This window comes from Scylla paramamosain, chromosome 5, assembly GCF_035594125.1.
Source record: "Scylla paramamosain isolate STU-SP2022 chromosome 5, ASM3559412v1, whole genome shotgun sequence".
In the NCBI taxonomy this organism is placed as follows: Eukaryota; Metazoa; Arthropoda; class Malacostraca; order Decapoda; family Portunidae; genus Scylla; species Scylla paramamosain.
The window spans coordinates 9,164,192-9,179,873 of NC_087155.1; the positions used below are offsets into that span (position 1 = coordinate 9,164,192).

Here is a 15,682-nt window from a genome sequence, read left to right on the forward strand (position 1 = left end):
AAGGTGCAATTGAAATTTTCAAAATTTACTTCAGTACATACCTTGAGTCTCATCCTTGGTTGACACTTTATTTCAGACTAATTTGCATTTATTTTATTTTTTTTTGTAACTGAAGGCCCTTTGTGTAATGAATCACATTCTTTATGGTCACTTTTTACCTCATCTCCTTTCTGAAAAAAAAACAAAAAAATACAGGAAGGCTAAATGAAAATGGGTAAATTTAGTGAGGTATCTGAGAGATCCCATTGCCTCTGACAGTAAATGGAAACTCGGTCTGACTTGTCTAATCTTCCAGTTATGGATACCTTTGCTTAGGCTTCTATTTTCCTTTCATTATCAAACAGCCTTGCAGGGACCAGAAGGTATATTGCTGCATGTTTTCTGCTATATTCTGTTGAGCTTGATTTTACTTTTTTTGGGGACATCCAGTTCTTATTCTGTATTCTATATAGATACTCTAAACTATTTCATTTTTTACATCTTTCCAAACATTGTTATTTTATATCCATTAACATTCATCTTCAACTTCTGCCTTCTATAAATTATTTATCTATCTATATACTAGGCTGACAATCCCCACATGATGTATCCCAGACAAAATATCACACTCCTAGACACATTGACAATCTTAGACCTGTTGGCCTCTGGTGGAAAGGGATGGTCTCATAGAACACTGTACTACACTCTGAGAGCTTAGGCATAGCACAGCTGGACACACGTTCATACCAAGGCCTGAGTCACACCATAAACTGGTTTACCCCTTCCTCTTCATGATATGTTTCCTACCCATTACTACTCCAATCCTGAGACCCCAGCAGATGCATGCTACTTTCTACAGTGTACCTTGCACCCTAACTAGGCCCATACACCAATGTGTCCTGCCAGATGTGCCCACACCCATTCCCAGGGGTTAACAAGACCGTATCATTTTCATATATTCACCACTGTCATTCTCCATTCACCTCTATCATGTTTGCTATCATGCTTGCTGCAGTCATTCTTCTCTCATTCAGTGCTCTCTTCATGCAGCTATCCACTCCAGATGAGGCCTTCCTTTTTAACCTTCTGCCGTGCACATTTGACCTAAATGTTTTCTTTGCTACATGCTCAAACCATCTGATCACACATACTGATTTACCTATTCAGCCAACTCTTTTAGAATACCAGTCCTTTTTACTTTCTCACTTCTTATTGTGTCCCTTTCTGTTGCCCCACACATACTCCTAAAACAGTTTCCATAACATTTTATGGTTTCTTCTCCATTAATCCCATCTTCATTGTTTCATTACAATACAGCATAGTGAGAACCACTATTCCCTCGTATAACCCTCTACAATCTCCCTCTGCAATCTACACACTTTACTTAAAACTTACTGGTTGTAGCACTGCCACCACATACTAGTATAATTGCTGTAAGGTTTATTCATGATTGGCTGCTCGTTGTTGCATCTATAGAGCTATAGGTATAAAGAAAAAATATGATCTAAGAAGATGTTGACTGTGGAATAGGCATGATTTATTAAAACAGTACAGAAATTTAGAAACTTTCAAGAAATGTAAAGACTGAAGTACACTGTAATAATGCTTGGGACCAATAGTGCTATACAGTCAATGGACAATGTTTGGGGAGGGAACTCGGCAAATGTGTTTTAGGAAATAACTTGTCATTTCAATCTGAAATTTGAGCTATTTTAGGTTTGATTGGATGGAGTTTATTTGGTACATTAGTCCCTGGCAGACTGCTGGTGTTTACAGAATGGATGGGATAATAGGGTTACTATCTTACCCAGGAACAGATTGGAAAGGCAAATGCAGTGCATTACTAAGTGAACAACAAAAAGGTGCATTGAAAATGCATTTGGCTTGATATTCTTATCACTAGCATTAGATAAACAAAGGTTCTTTTCTGTTGATGGAATATGTTATTACTTAGAAAAGAGAATTAGGTCAATGAAAGCCAGAGGGTAAGACCATAGATTTGTTAATGAAGCTTATCATTCCAAGACAACATTTATCACTGATATACATAAGTTGACAGTAAGGTTGATGACACTGTCCTTCTAGAACTCAAAGCTACATGCAGTTGTAAGTTTATGAAGGGATTTGTCACGGATTAAAACTTATTGCTTCGCTCACACCACAACACTACGTCCACTAGCCCAATCTGGTATTACTTACAGGAAGACATAGTACTAATTACAACTGGACTTGTAAGCAATACCATTTGCTACCAGTACTTTTGTCAGCATTACTGCTGATATATTTCTCAGGAGCTAAGTACTAAGTAATATAATAATTTTATAATTGCTTTTATGATTAAAATGTGGACTAAAAGTCAGTTAATAATTTTTGCTGCAGTATTAATATGTATACAACAGACCATATAAGTCATCAATAGTTAATAATTTTTGCTGCAGTATTATGTATACAACAGACCATATAAGTCATCAATAGTAAGTGGCAGTGTCTTTATAGGTATTCTAATAAGTGATTTTCTATAATTTTCTTATACTGTTCATTATTTCTCACACACACACACACACACACACACACACACACACACACACACACACACACTACATAGGCTTTTACTGATGAGAGAGCTGTTAGTCCTTCAAGTAAGATGGGGTGTGTGGTATGTGAAAGGTCTCAGATTTATCCAAAGATCAGACTATATTTATTATATCTAAGTTCTCTCTGGGAGGGTATAGCTGATAATTATGACTCCAGCATGTGACCCTAAGACCATGGATAAATAACAGTAAAATCATTTTAGCAGACTGAGCAGTCACAAAAAAAAAACAAAGAAATTACAATAAAGTGTTTCCTTGATTTATTTCTTAACACTGATCAAGACATCCTATAAATCATGCAAAGTTATTTAAATAATTTTTAAAATCATACACTTGTAACAGCTTTCGTTATGAGAGCTTTCCATATGACCATATCTTTCATATTCTACCATGAAACACTGGTAAATCTTCTTTGCTCTGTATTGCCTTGTTTGTGAATAACTTCTTTGCTCTGTATTGCCTTGTTTGTAAATAACTGAAAGTATTTGAGGTGTGTTGTATACATATTCCTTCCTACAAGAGCAGAAACATGATGAATAGTATTTTGAGGTTTATGATACGTTGATATTGTTGGATAACGTTCTTATGGTCATAATCGTTTTGATTCAAGGCAGTCATGTAGTCATGGAAGAAAAGACATTGTGGTCAAGAAAATGAAGGTTGCAAACTTGGCATTCAAGACAGGAAATTAACAAAGGACAGTGTATTATAATAAATTATGTAAATTGTGGAATGTTAATTGATGAAAAATTTATAAACAGAGAAGGTGTTGCTCAAATCAGACCTAACCTTATGTTTTATGGAAGAATCATTTAAGGCTGTCGTGTTTCGGGATCACATCAGAATTATAGGACTAATAATTCATTTAAGCTATCAGGAAACTATTTTCACAGCAGTTCCTAAACACCAATCACAGCACATAAAGGACTAACCCACCACAGTCAGGTAGGCTAAATTCCTCTATAGGTTAATTATTGTGTCATACTTTTAAATATCTCTTTACAGATTTCACAATATTAACTTTTATTGTTATACAGGTATAAGAAAAAAATCTTTTACAACAATAAAAACATGGAACATTTTTATTCTCAATATCTAAATATTAATCAGCAAACCCAGTAATTTGGGGTATCGGATTTTATTGCAAGATTGTAATGTAGCTCATGTTCATGTGTAACTCTACATATATATAATCAGGTATGTTTTTTTGTTTTTTTTTAAGGAACCCAAGAGTGACATTATTAACTGAGAATTTGTCCCAATATGAACTACCAACAATACTGATATCTTAGTTTATCCATCACATCCTCCAAAGCTGTACTGATGTAAAAGAATTGTACTCCTTAAAAGGGAAGTCTGATTCTTCATGATGATGTTAGTCCAAATTTCTAATAACTAGGGAGTAAATTATATTGAATGGATTTCCCCAACATCTATGGAGATGAAGATGTTTGATACAACATATTAACACACTTTAGAATAAGAGTACAAGTTCTCAGAATTATTATTGATGTACTGTGCATCCCAGCCAGGAGTATGTAAATAATGCATAAAATGTGAAGTAGCTGATTTCAAGAATGGAATGTGCAGGATCATTTTGATACTATGTATTTACTGCAGGTAATAGCAACAATATATGCAAGGTATGAAATTCAGTCTGGTCTTTATTTACAAGTTTAGATAATTTATATAACTTAGTATAAGTCACTTGCATATATAATTATAGTTACAATTTAATATAGTGAAAATAAGTCACTTGCATATATAATTATAGAGTTACAATTTAATATAGTGAAAGTATAATGCAGTCTGTACATGAAGAGAAATGGCATGGAACCAAAGAGTGTACTATTACAACTTCTCTCTGAAGAACTGCAGTGTTTGTTCATGTGAGGGACTTTGGATCACAAGCACACATGACAAGCTCCTCATAAAAGGCAGACTAGGCCAAGAGGAGCTTGTCCCATACATACTTGCATTGGGAAGCATTATTTCATCATAGCACAAAAAAAAAAAAAAAAAAAAAAAAAAAAAAACTAATACAAAAATACTCAAAAATTGAATAGCTACTAAGTTCAAAATAACAAAGTTTGGGATATTCAGTAAGGCTTGGAGGCGTGGCAGCTTCATGCATTTGCTATGCTTGGTGAAGGATAAGGAATGCGGTCCCATCTAATGTACACATGAACCTCAGTAGTTGGTGTGTGGAGAACCACTTGTGTGCTGGGAAGCTGGGGTGGGCAGAAAACAGCACCACACCACTTGTGCTTATAGCCTTGAAGAACTGAATGAGATATTTCTGTGCTGTCCTGGAGTCTGAAAGCCAATATCCATTATAAGACAATATATTTTGAATAATGTATACTGTAATTACTGGTTTGACATTTTTATTAATTTAGTCAACTTTTCAAGAACAAGTGAATATGATTTTTTACATTTTTAGAAGATTTTGCACCAGTAATGTAAAAGGTTTCTTCACCGTCAAAAGATCAAAGGTAACGTCAAAAGATCAAAGGTAACTAGAAATAATGTACTTGATTGTGGCAAACAGCAGAAATCAAATGAACTCAAAAAAATTATCATTCTAAATAAACTTCATACATGTATGTGTGTGTACACAATTTTCAAAAAGAGAAATTTGTTGGACCATATTTGTCACTGAAATCATTGTAATAATGTGTTGTCGTTAATGAAATCTGTGTCATTCACCTACAGTCATCTGCTGGTCTCCCAGCCAACCATTCCACTATGGAAAGAGCTCAGAGCTCATACTGACCTATCTTTAGATAGGACTGAGACCACACACACCACACACACTGGGACAGCAAAGTCACAACCCCTTGGGTTACATCCTGTACCTATTTGCTGCTAGATGAACAGGGGGTACACATAGAGGCTCACCCATTTGCCTTGCTGTGTCTAGAACTTAAACTGGGGCCTTCTTAGTTGTGAGTCAAGCATGCTGACCACTACTACACTGTGTGTGTGTGTGTGTGTGTGTGTGTGTGTGTGTGTGTTTACCTAGTTGTATTTACCTAGTTGTATAGTACAGGGTCCGAGCCAAAGCTCAATTAGTCCGGTCTCCATACCCGAATTTGTCCAATCTCTCTTTAAACATGTGCACACTCTTTCCCACAACCACCTCTTCTTTTAAGTTATTCCATATTTCAACCGTTCGATGCGGAAAGCTGTATTTCTTAATATCTCCCAAACAATGACCCTTCTTTAATTTCTTCATATGTCCCCTTGTACGTCTATCTCCTTCCTCCACTTTTACAACTAGGTCATCTCTGTCTATCTTCTCCATGCCATTTACTAATTTGAACATTGTTATCAGGTCTCCTCTTTCCCTTCTTTCTTGCAGTGTTGATAATCCAATTTCTTCCAGTCTTTCCTCGTAACTTAGGTCTTCCAATTCAGGTATCATTTTCATAGCTGTTCTTTGTATCCTTTCCAATTTCCTTATATCTTTCTTCTTGTGTGGAGACCATACCACTGCTGCGTATTCCAGTTTGGGGCGTATCATGTGTGTTATGGTTTTCTTCATCATTTCTTTGTTTAGGTAATTAAATGCCACCCTGATATTTGCTAGCAAATTATATGTAGAGCCAAATATTCCAATGATGTGTTTTTCTGGTGATAGTGTGTCTTGAATTATTACTCCCAAATCTTTTTCTTCTTTGCTCTTTGGTATTGTGATTCCTCCCATCTTATACTCCCATGAAGGTCTCCTTTTACTTCTTCCCATCTCCATTACATGGCACTTCTTTTTTATATTGAATTCTAATTTCCATTGTTTACTCCATTCATAAATTCTATCAATATCCCTCTGTAGTTCCTCACAATCCTCTTGGTTCTTTATTACTTTCATGTGTGTGTGTGTGTGTGTGTGTGTGTGTGTGTGTGTGTGTTTTTTTTTACCTAGTTGTGAGATGCAGGAAAAGAGCCACATTTAGGCTTGTGCTGTCCCATCTCTGTCCCATCTCTATATTTCTTAGCATCTAACTTTGCCTTGAAAAAATTCATTAATTGTTTTTGGAAACAATCTCTCCATTGAGTTTGTTCCAAGCTGTTATACATCTATGTGGAGAGCTATATTTCTTGGTCTCTTCTGTATGTGCTCTTTTTCATATTCTTGCGATGTCCTCTATCACATGCAATCCTGATCAGTAAGTCTTCTCTATCGATCTTTTGCATTCCCTCTTGGATTCTGTATATTGCTATTAGGTCTCCTCTCTGCCTTCTTTCTTCCAGTGTTATTAACCCTAAGTCTTTACTCTTTCTTCATATGGGAGGTTGCTCAGTCTTACTGTCTTTTTGTTGTAGCTCTTTGTATTCTTTCTAGCTTTCTGATTTCTTTGTTTAGTATGGAATATGTAGTGTTGGTGTGGTTACCAAATCTTGGTTGTATCATTGATGTTATCAGTTTCTTGATCAGATCTTCATACAGATATGTTAAGGTTGTCCTTATATTTCTGAGCAGGTTATACACACACACACACACACACACACACACACACACACACACACACACACACACACACACACACACACACACATGAGGGCAGGACAGAGCAGAGAAAAGGAGGTTCTGTTGGAGGGTCATGGATGTGAGGTTATATAGAAGTGTTACCTCAAGCCAAGGAGACAGGAAATGAACTGAAGGTGTTATACACAAAAAGTTAATGTGTTAATTTCATTGTAGCTGGAGTTGAATGACAAAGAGAACACAAACTGTACATGATGGGAATAGTTGAAACAAAGTTAAGTGATAAATAAGTGTTCCTGGATATTGGCAGTGGGAAATAAAACATATGGAGGAAGGACAGGAAACAAAAATGAGGAGGGGGAGTAGTAAGGAAAGACTTGAGAGTTGAAGAAGTTAGATATGGGAAAGGAATTGCTGAGATGATACAAGTGGGGATGAAATGAGAAGGAAAAAGGAGAGATTTTACTGTGGTGAAAGTTTCACCTAATACAAGATCCTAGAACAATGAAAATTATAAGTTGATGATGGACACAAGTGAGGGAATGGCAGAATTTATTAGCAGAAGTGACAACAATGTTGGGAGATTTTTAATTGTAAAAAGGTGTGTTGGGAGCAGTGGACAAAAGGAGGTGAAAGATTATGGGGAAATATGTAACTAAAGATGGCAATGGACAACACACTGACACAGTGGGTCAAAGAAAAAACAAGATTTCAAGGGACTGACAAACCATCAAGATGGGATCTAGTGTTTATTAAAGATAGTTAGAAATAATAGAAAGCATGAAATGTAAAAGCCCACAAGGAAAAAGTGGTCACTTAGTTATTGAGTTGATATTAAATGAAAGAAGTGAAGTGGGGGTGAAAGATTATGGGGAAATATGTAACTAAAGATGGCAATGGACAACACACTGACACAGTGGGTCAAAGAAAACACAAGATTTCAAGGGACTGACAAACCATCAAGACGGGATCTAGTGTTTATTAAAGATAGTTAGAAATAATAGAAAGCATGAAATGTAAAAGCCCACAAGGAAAAAGTGGTCACTTAGTTATTGAGTTGATATTAAATGAAAGAAGTGAAGTGGGGAAAGCAAAAGAGCACAAAATTGGGAGATACATTTACAGTAAAGTAAATTTTACACCAATGAGGAAGTATTTTGAAGAAGCTTGTTACCGCCAAGTGGGTGAAAGAAGTTGTTGTTGTGCAAGCGAGTTTGTCAATGAGGAAGGAAAGGACCTGGAGGTCAGGGCAAGGACCAAGATGAGACCTTAGTCAGCGAATTCCTTGTACAGTTGGTGTTGAGGTACTGTTGATGTAAGGAGTTGAAGGATGCTTGTTATGACATGAGGCTAAGATGAGGGCCGGCCTTATCGCCATCGCTAATGGATAACGATGGACAGGGTAGGAACCCAGGCAGTAACTGAAGACAATAGGGACACTTTGCTGAGGACACTCGTGCAGGGAGGATGTGTGTTGCTGCAGAGACAGAAGTAGACAGACCTACCTATAGCACCTGTCAGGTCAGAAAGGGCATGTGCATTACTTAATGATTACCCCAAGACCCAAACACGTAAGTGCAACAACTGTCTGTGTAAGAATACATTATCCTCCCATAAGTAACGTGCAGAATCATACCTTTATTACACAAATTAGCCATATAGAATATTGTCTATAATCATTAATGTATGTCTTCAGGTTTTGACTGAATTCAAGCGGATCCAGCTGGATTCAATCGGATTCAATAAATGATTCGTGTCATCATGTGGGTCTGAAATAACCTTCACCGCCTGCTGGCGGTAATAAAGCATGACTAGAGTAATTTTAATGAAGTGCAGAGAGTAGAGGAGAAATGGATGTCTTTACCTAAGATTTATAATGAAGGAGTCAAGAGATATGTTCCCAAAATGGGGAATAGAGAGATTGCTAATAAAGTTTGGTTTGCAATGTGAAATAGCAAAAGGTAAAAGTGATATAGCTTGGAATAAGGGCAGAAAAAGTAAAAGACAAGACCTATGGGCTATAAATACAAACAAGCAAGAAATGACAATGTAAAAAAATATGACAAAAGAACAAAGGAGCTTTGAAAAGAAAGCAATAGATAGTTATAAAAGACCATCCTAGGTTATTCTACTACAGATATGGTAACAGGAAGTTGAAAAATCAGGAAGGTATTAATAATAAACTTAGGGTTGAGGGTGAGAAGTATGAAGATGAGGCAGTAATGGCAGAAGTTATGCACAATTCTTTTCAGTGTTCACAAGAGAAAGTGAACTTAGAGGACATGAATGGGTGGAAGAACATGGTGGAAGAAGTTAGTTACAGTCCAAGAAGTGAGAAAAATAATGGAGGGGCCTGTTAGTGTGTTAAGTTGGATCCTGAAGGAATGTAGCAAACAACTGGCTGAGAAGGTACATAGTGTCATAATGAGCTCATTAGTTAATGGTAAAAATGAAGAGAGGAGAAATTATTCCAATTTATAAAGTGGGATGTCAGGAAGAATTGTTGAATTATAGACCAGTGTCCTTGACAAGTGTGGTTGCTAAGATTTGTGAAAGAATAGTTAAAGATAGGTGGATAAAGTACCTAGAAGACAAGAACAGATTGACTGGCAATCAGATAGAAGGTTGTCAAATGACAGATGTTTAAGAATCTTCCTCTTGAGAAGAGATTAAAAAAAAAAATTAAGATAGGCAGGTAGTTTGAGTTATTAGGATGTTCACGCTTTTTAGGAGCAAGCTGAATGTAGGCAAACTTCTAGCAAGAAGGAAAGGTACATGTTGACAGACAGAGTTGAAAGAGTTTGACTAGGCAAGGTGCAAAGACAATGGCACAGTTTTGGAGAACAATAGAAGGGACCCCATCAGGTACATAAGCCTTCCTGGGATTAAGGGCAGTGAGGGCATGGACAACATCATTGTGAAGGACTTAGTAAGTTGCATAAAGTAGTCAGAGGGTGGAGGAAAGGGAAGAACAAGCCCTGAATCATCTAAGTAGAGTTTTTAGCAAAGGTTTGACCAAAGAATTCAGCTGTAGAAGTAGATAAGATGGCAGTGGTGCCACCATGCTGAAATAAAGGAGGGAAAGATGAAGAATCAAAGTATTTGAGATGTTTTTTGGCTAGGTGCCAGAAGTCATTTGGGGATTTAGATCTTGAAAGATTCTGACACTATTAATGAAGGAGTTTTTGGTTAGTTGGAGAACAAACTTTGCAAGATTCTGGGTATAAATATAAAAGCACATGAGATTCAGGTACCTATTGTGGGCTCAAGTACCTATTGTGGGCCACCTCTGTCATGTATAACATGAGAACATGTGTTAGATCAAGGTTTGGAAAGTTTAGGTTGAGGGAAAGAGTGAGGAATGTATGCCTCCATGCCAGACACTATCACCTCTGTTATGCGCTCAGCACACACAGACGGGTCTCTGACATGGAAGCAGCAGTTATTCCAAGGAAAATCAGGGGCTGTATTAACAAAGATTCTTAATTATAGAAGTTTGATTCAGACCAATTCTTAAGCTTAGACTTGTGCTTAACTCCCCAAGTTGTGCTTAGTGTAGGTCTTAAATTTAAGAAAAAGGTCCAGTTTGCCTAACTTTAAGAGTTGTGTCTTAGCATAAGTTAACTAAACAAAAATGGCCAACTATTGAGCGTGAGCCCACCACCTCAAGAATTATTGGAGGTTTTCAATGACCTGAGTGACTCTGAACTGTTGAACACGTGTAGAATAAAACTGCAGGAGTGTTATTTGTGACATATCTGGCAGATGCCTTGGAGTGCCCCACAGGAAGGAGTGATATACTGACACTAGTAATTTTAGTAATGATTAGGGTTATTTAACTAATGGGAAATGCAGCTCTGCAGCAATGATGACCTTAGACCTTCATGTGTTCTGTTGTTGTAGGAGTGTCTCATTTACCTTCTCAGAAACAGAGCCCCATGCTTCTTTTGTGTGCTGGTGAATGAGTGAAGCCCTACAGGCTACATCTTTCCTCATATACTGACTGGATGAGGAAGGAAAGTCTCACTATCTGTCTAGCTGGGTTTCCTCTATTGGCCTTTTCAGCCTTAGCGATCATCATCATCTCCATACTAAAGAAAAAGGACAGGAAAGGAGGCACTTGTTGAGTGGGAGTGGCATGACAATACTGGCTCAAGGACAGGAGCACATACAAAATACATATGCCTTACGTGAGATCTAATTTGCTTATTAATAAATAAAAATTTACACTCATATCCTTACAAAAATCAATGACAAATTGTCATTTTTTTCTTATTTAATCCCCTCCCCCCAAAAAATACAAATAAAATAAATAAAAAATAAAAAGTTTGCACTATTAAAATCTGCCCCCCCCAAAAAAAAAAAAAATAAATAAAAAATAAAATAAAAAGTTTGCACTATTAACTAAATTATTTTACTGTTTTTCTCTTTCACCATTTCATACGGGGACTTAAGAGTTTGTTTCAGCATAACTTCAAGACCACTTAAGAGATAAGCATGTCTAAGCAGAAGGTTGAGATGAACTCTGAGAATCATTGTTAATATGGTCCCAGCATAGAACCTCTTCAGGTCCCCTCAACTAGCAGAGGCAAAATGCCAGAGGCACTCTGCTTTGGGGGATCCTGAGGAGAGATTGGAGTGACAGGACAAGATATCTGTGATATTATAATTGGAGGAGCCCAATGGAGAAGATAGGGTAACAGCATAAGCAGAAGGATTAGAGGTTAGAAAAAGGTCAAGAATGTTGGGCTCATCTTCAAGATGGTCAGGAATATATTTGGGTGTTGCACCAGTTACTCTAGATTGTGAAGGATAGCAAAGTTAAAGGCTAGTTCACCAGGATGGTCAGTGAAGGGGGGAAGAAAGCCAAAGCTGGTAGTAAACATTGAAGTCTTCAAGAATAGAAACCTCCACAAAAGGGAAGAGTCAGAATGTGCTCCACCTTGGTAGTTATAGTCAGTGGAGTTACGTGAGAGGTATACAGCACTGGTAAATTTAGTTTGAGAGTGACTCTGTAGTTGTAGCCAGATGGTGGAAAACTCGGAGGATTCAAGAGTGTGGGCATAAGAGCAGGTTGTCATTGTGCACATGGATGCAACATGAGGATAGAGAAAGGAGGAGGGAACAGAAAAGGGGCTACTGTCAATTGCCTCAGACACCTGTGTTTCAGGGAGGAAAAGAAGTATTACAGTAGGATTTGAACAGAATATGGGAAAGAAGTCCTAGTTGGGAAATGGAATTCACATCAAAAAATGCAGTGCAATGGAGTTTGGGAAGAATGTTAGGCAACCATAAAATGGAAAATGAAAAGATTAAGAAAATGACAATGGAAGAGGACTTGGGAGTAACTGTATCTGATAATTTATCACCAGAGAAACTTACAACCTTGTGAGGAACATAAAAGTAGCATTCAGATATCTTGATGAGGAAATGATGATGAAACTGATTGTAACTATGATATGCCCAATGTTGGAATATGCAGCAACAGTGTGTGGTCAAGTATAAAAATTAATTCAAAGAAATTGGAGAAGATTCAGAGGTCAGCAACAAAGTTGGTTTCAAATCTTCAATACTTATGATATGAAGAGAGATTGAGAAGGTTGAATCTATAGACGTTGGAACAACAGAAGGAGAGAGGAGATCTGATTACGGTGTATAGCCTGATGAATGGATTAGAAAGTGGACCAGCAGGATTAGAGAACATGGGATGTAAGAGATTCAAGAGAACATGGAAAGAAGTTGAAAAAGGCCACCTACTAGTAGAAGGGATATTAAAAAAAAAAAAAAAAAAAGCTTTCCTCAAAGAATAGCAGCAACATGGAATAACTTGGAAAAAGATGTGGTTCATGCAAGGTTGATTCACGACTTCAAAGCCAAGTTGAATGATAGTAAATATAGACATGGGACAGCATGAACATAGCTCCCCTCCCTATATACCACAAGTAGATAAATATACACAGACACAGACAAACACATACACACAAGGAGAAAACAATGAAGTATGTAGACAAAATTGATGAGTTAAATGTAAAGCAGAAAATCTGGAAGAAAGAACAGGAGGAAAAGAAAGAAGATTTCAGGAAAATTGTAGAAGAGCAAACTCAGGTAAATGACACCAAGCTAACAGAAAAGGTTTTTCAAGTAATTAAGCAGAAAGAAAATTTGGTGAGAGAGACAGTTGATAAGAAAAAGACTGTAGTGGTATCTGGTTTAAAGAAGTATGTACAACAGTGGCATGAAAGAAAAAAAGAAGGAAAAGAGGTATGTGGATAAAATGGTGGAGGTAATACAAGAAGGCAAAGAGCTGACAGAAGACACCAAAGAAATTCGAAGGTTGGGCAGATATGTTGAGGGTGAAAAGCGTCCCGTTACAATAAAGTTCAGGTCACAAGCAGCATCAGAAGAAATATTAGTCAAAGCTTGAAAATTGGCCAGAGTTAAAGAGTACAACCAAGTGTGGATGCAAAAAGATAGGACCAGAGAAGAGAAGCAAATGGAAAAACATGAAAAAAGATCAGAGGGCGAAGAGGTTTTATTGAAATGTCATATACACGAGGCTGAGAAAGTGGTACAGGAGACAGAGCAATGCAGAGGGGGAGGTTTAAAAGTGGTGTATACTAACAAATGGTTTGATGTCAGCAGTGCTGGAAATAAAAGACTATTTAAAAAAAAAGAAAAACCAGATTTCATGGCAATTGTTGAAACAAAACTAGTGAGTGATGTGGACATTTTAAATATTGGTGATGGAAATTACAACCTCTGGATGAGAAATAGAAAATGTAAAAGCATGGAACAAGTGGAAGAAAAATAAGAGAAATAACATGGGCCAATTCTATAAAGAAAGAGGAACAAATATGTCAAAATACGTAGAGACGAGCAGAAGAATTATGAAAAGAATGTTGTGGATAAATGTAAAGACCAACTAAAACTGTTTTACAGATTTATCAATGGAAAACTGAAGAGTAAAGAAGACATCAGCAGAGTAAAAGTCAGAGAAGAAATGGTCGAAGATCCAAAATAGATGGCTTAAGTGTTTAACAGATACTTCCACTCAGTGTTTACTGAGGAAAATTATTTTAGAGAAGAAAGGATAGCGATGGAAAATGGAACTGGTCTGAAAGAGGTTGTAACATTAACAGAAGTAAAGAATATGTTGAAAGAACTGGATGTAAGGAAAGCAACAAGACCTGATGGTGTGTCAAACTGCATTCCAAAGGAGTGTAGCCCACAACTAGCCACCTTGTTGGAAGGAAGAGTACCTAAAGATTGGAAATGGGTGGATATTACCCTAATTCACAAGGCCAGAAATACAGAAGACTTATTAAACTATAGACCAATGTTGCTGACAAGTGTAGTAGCGAAGATATGATAAAAGATCACCAAGAACAGATGTGCGAAATACCTGGAAGACAATGTGATAGCAGAGAGACAATTTGAATTCAGAGAAGGAAGATCTTGTGTAACAAATTTGATAAGCTTCTACTCAAGTAACGGACAGAGTGCAAGAGAGAGATGGATGAGCTGACTGAATATACTTAGATCTGAAAAAGCATTTGATAAAGTATCTTACAGAATAATAATACAGCTAATATGGAAACTGAAAAATATAGGAAGATTGGGAGGATCATTATCAAAATGGATGACCGACTTCTTGACGAACAGAGAAAAGAGGACAGTAATCAGAGGCAATGTCGAAATGGAGACTAGTAATAAGTGAAGTTCTGCAAGGATTGATACTAGCTCCAGTTATGTTTGCAATATATGTAAATGACATAACGGAAAGGGTGACAGGCACACAAGTCTCTTTGCTGGTGATGTTAACATCAAGATTATGAGAAAGGTAACAAATGAAGAAGACTGTGAAGCTCTGAATCAAGACCTAATTAAGATAAATGAATGGTTGTTGAGGTAGAACATGGAGTTTAATGCTAAGAAATGTAGTGTGGTGAAGTTTGGAAAAGTGCAAGAAGAGTAGAAGGCACCTACTATTTGGGAAATGAGCAAATTACTATGCAATCAGAAGAAAAAGATCAGGGAGTAACCATTTCTAATAAACTTTCTTTTATGAAGCATGTAAACAAGATAACTGCAGAAACATATAACCTGCTGAGAAACATCAATGGCATTCTCCTACACTGATGAAGATATGAAAATGAAAAACTGATAACAACATGTCCAAGACTGGAGTACACAGCATTAGTGTGGTCACCAAGTTTGAAGAAGGACATCAGAAAGCTAGAAAGAATTCACAAAGCTGCAACTAAAGCCCTACAACCCTAAGAGGGTATAGTTATGAAGAGAGGTTGATGAGATTGGGCTTGACTACATTGGAAAAAAAGAGGGAAAGAGGTGATTTGAAAGCACTGTACAGAATATTGGAAGGGATGGAAAAGTTGGATAGGGATGATCTTGTGATACCAGATACAAGAGGTACCAGAGAATATGGAAGGAAATTGATAAGGAGTGTTTGCAGAAGAGACATCAAGAAACATAGCTTTCCTCAGAGGAGCATAGCAGTGTGGAATGAACTTAATGATGAAGACTGTATGTGCCAAAACAGTAAATTTATGGATTTAAAGAAAATTTGGATAAAAGTTGATATGGAGATGAGACAGCATAA

General features: G+C 36.9%; 1 protein-coding gene across 8 annotated transcripts in view; it reads right to left on the bottom strand.

The window, feature by feature from the left end:
• Positions 1 to 1,964: 1,964 nt before the first annotated feature.
• The window catches only part of LOC135100493 (pyruvate carboxylase, mitochondrial-like), a 68,624-nt gene continuing 54,906 nt past the window's right edge, over positions 1,965 to 15,682 (bottom strand). For 7 of the 8 annotated variants that reach the window (XR_010268737.1, XM_064003458.1, XM_064003462.1 and 4 more), the window contains one exon: positions 1,965 to 4,889. The gene's annotated coding sequence lies outside the window, so the exon portion shown is untranslated. Of the gene's footprint in view, positions 4,890 to 8,025; positions 8,577 to 15,682 lie in introns of those variants that run through there. The other variant, XM_064003463.1, reaches the window with a different exon arrangement.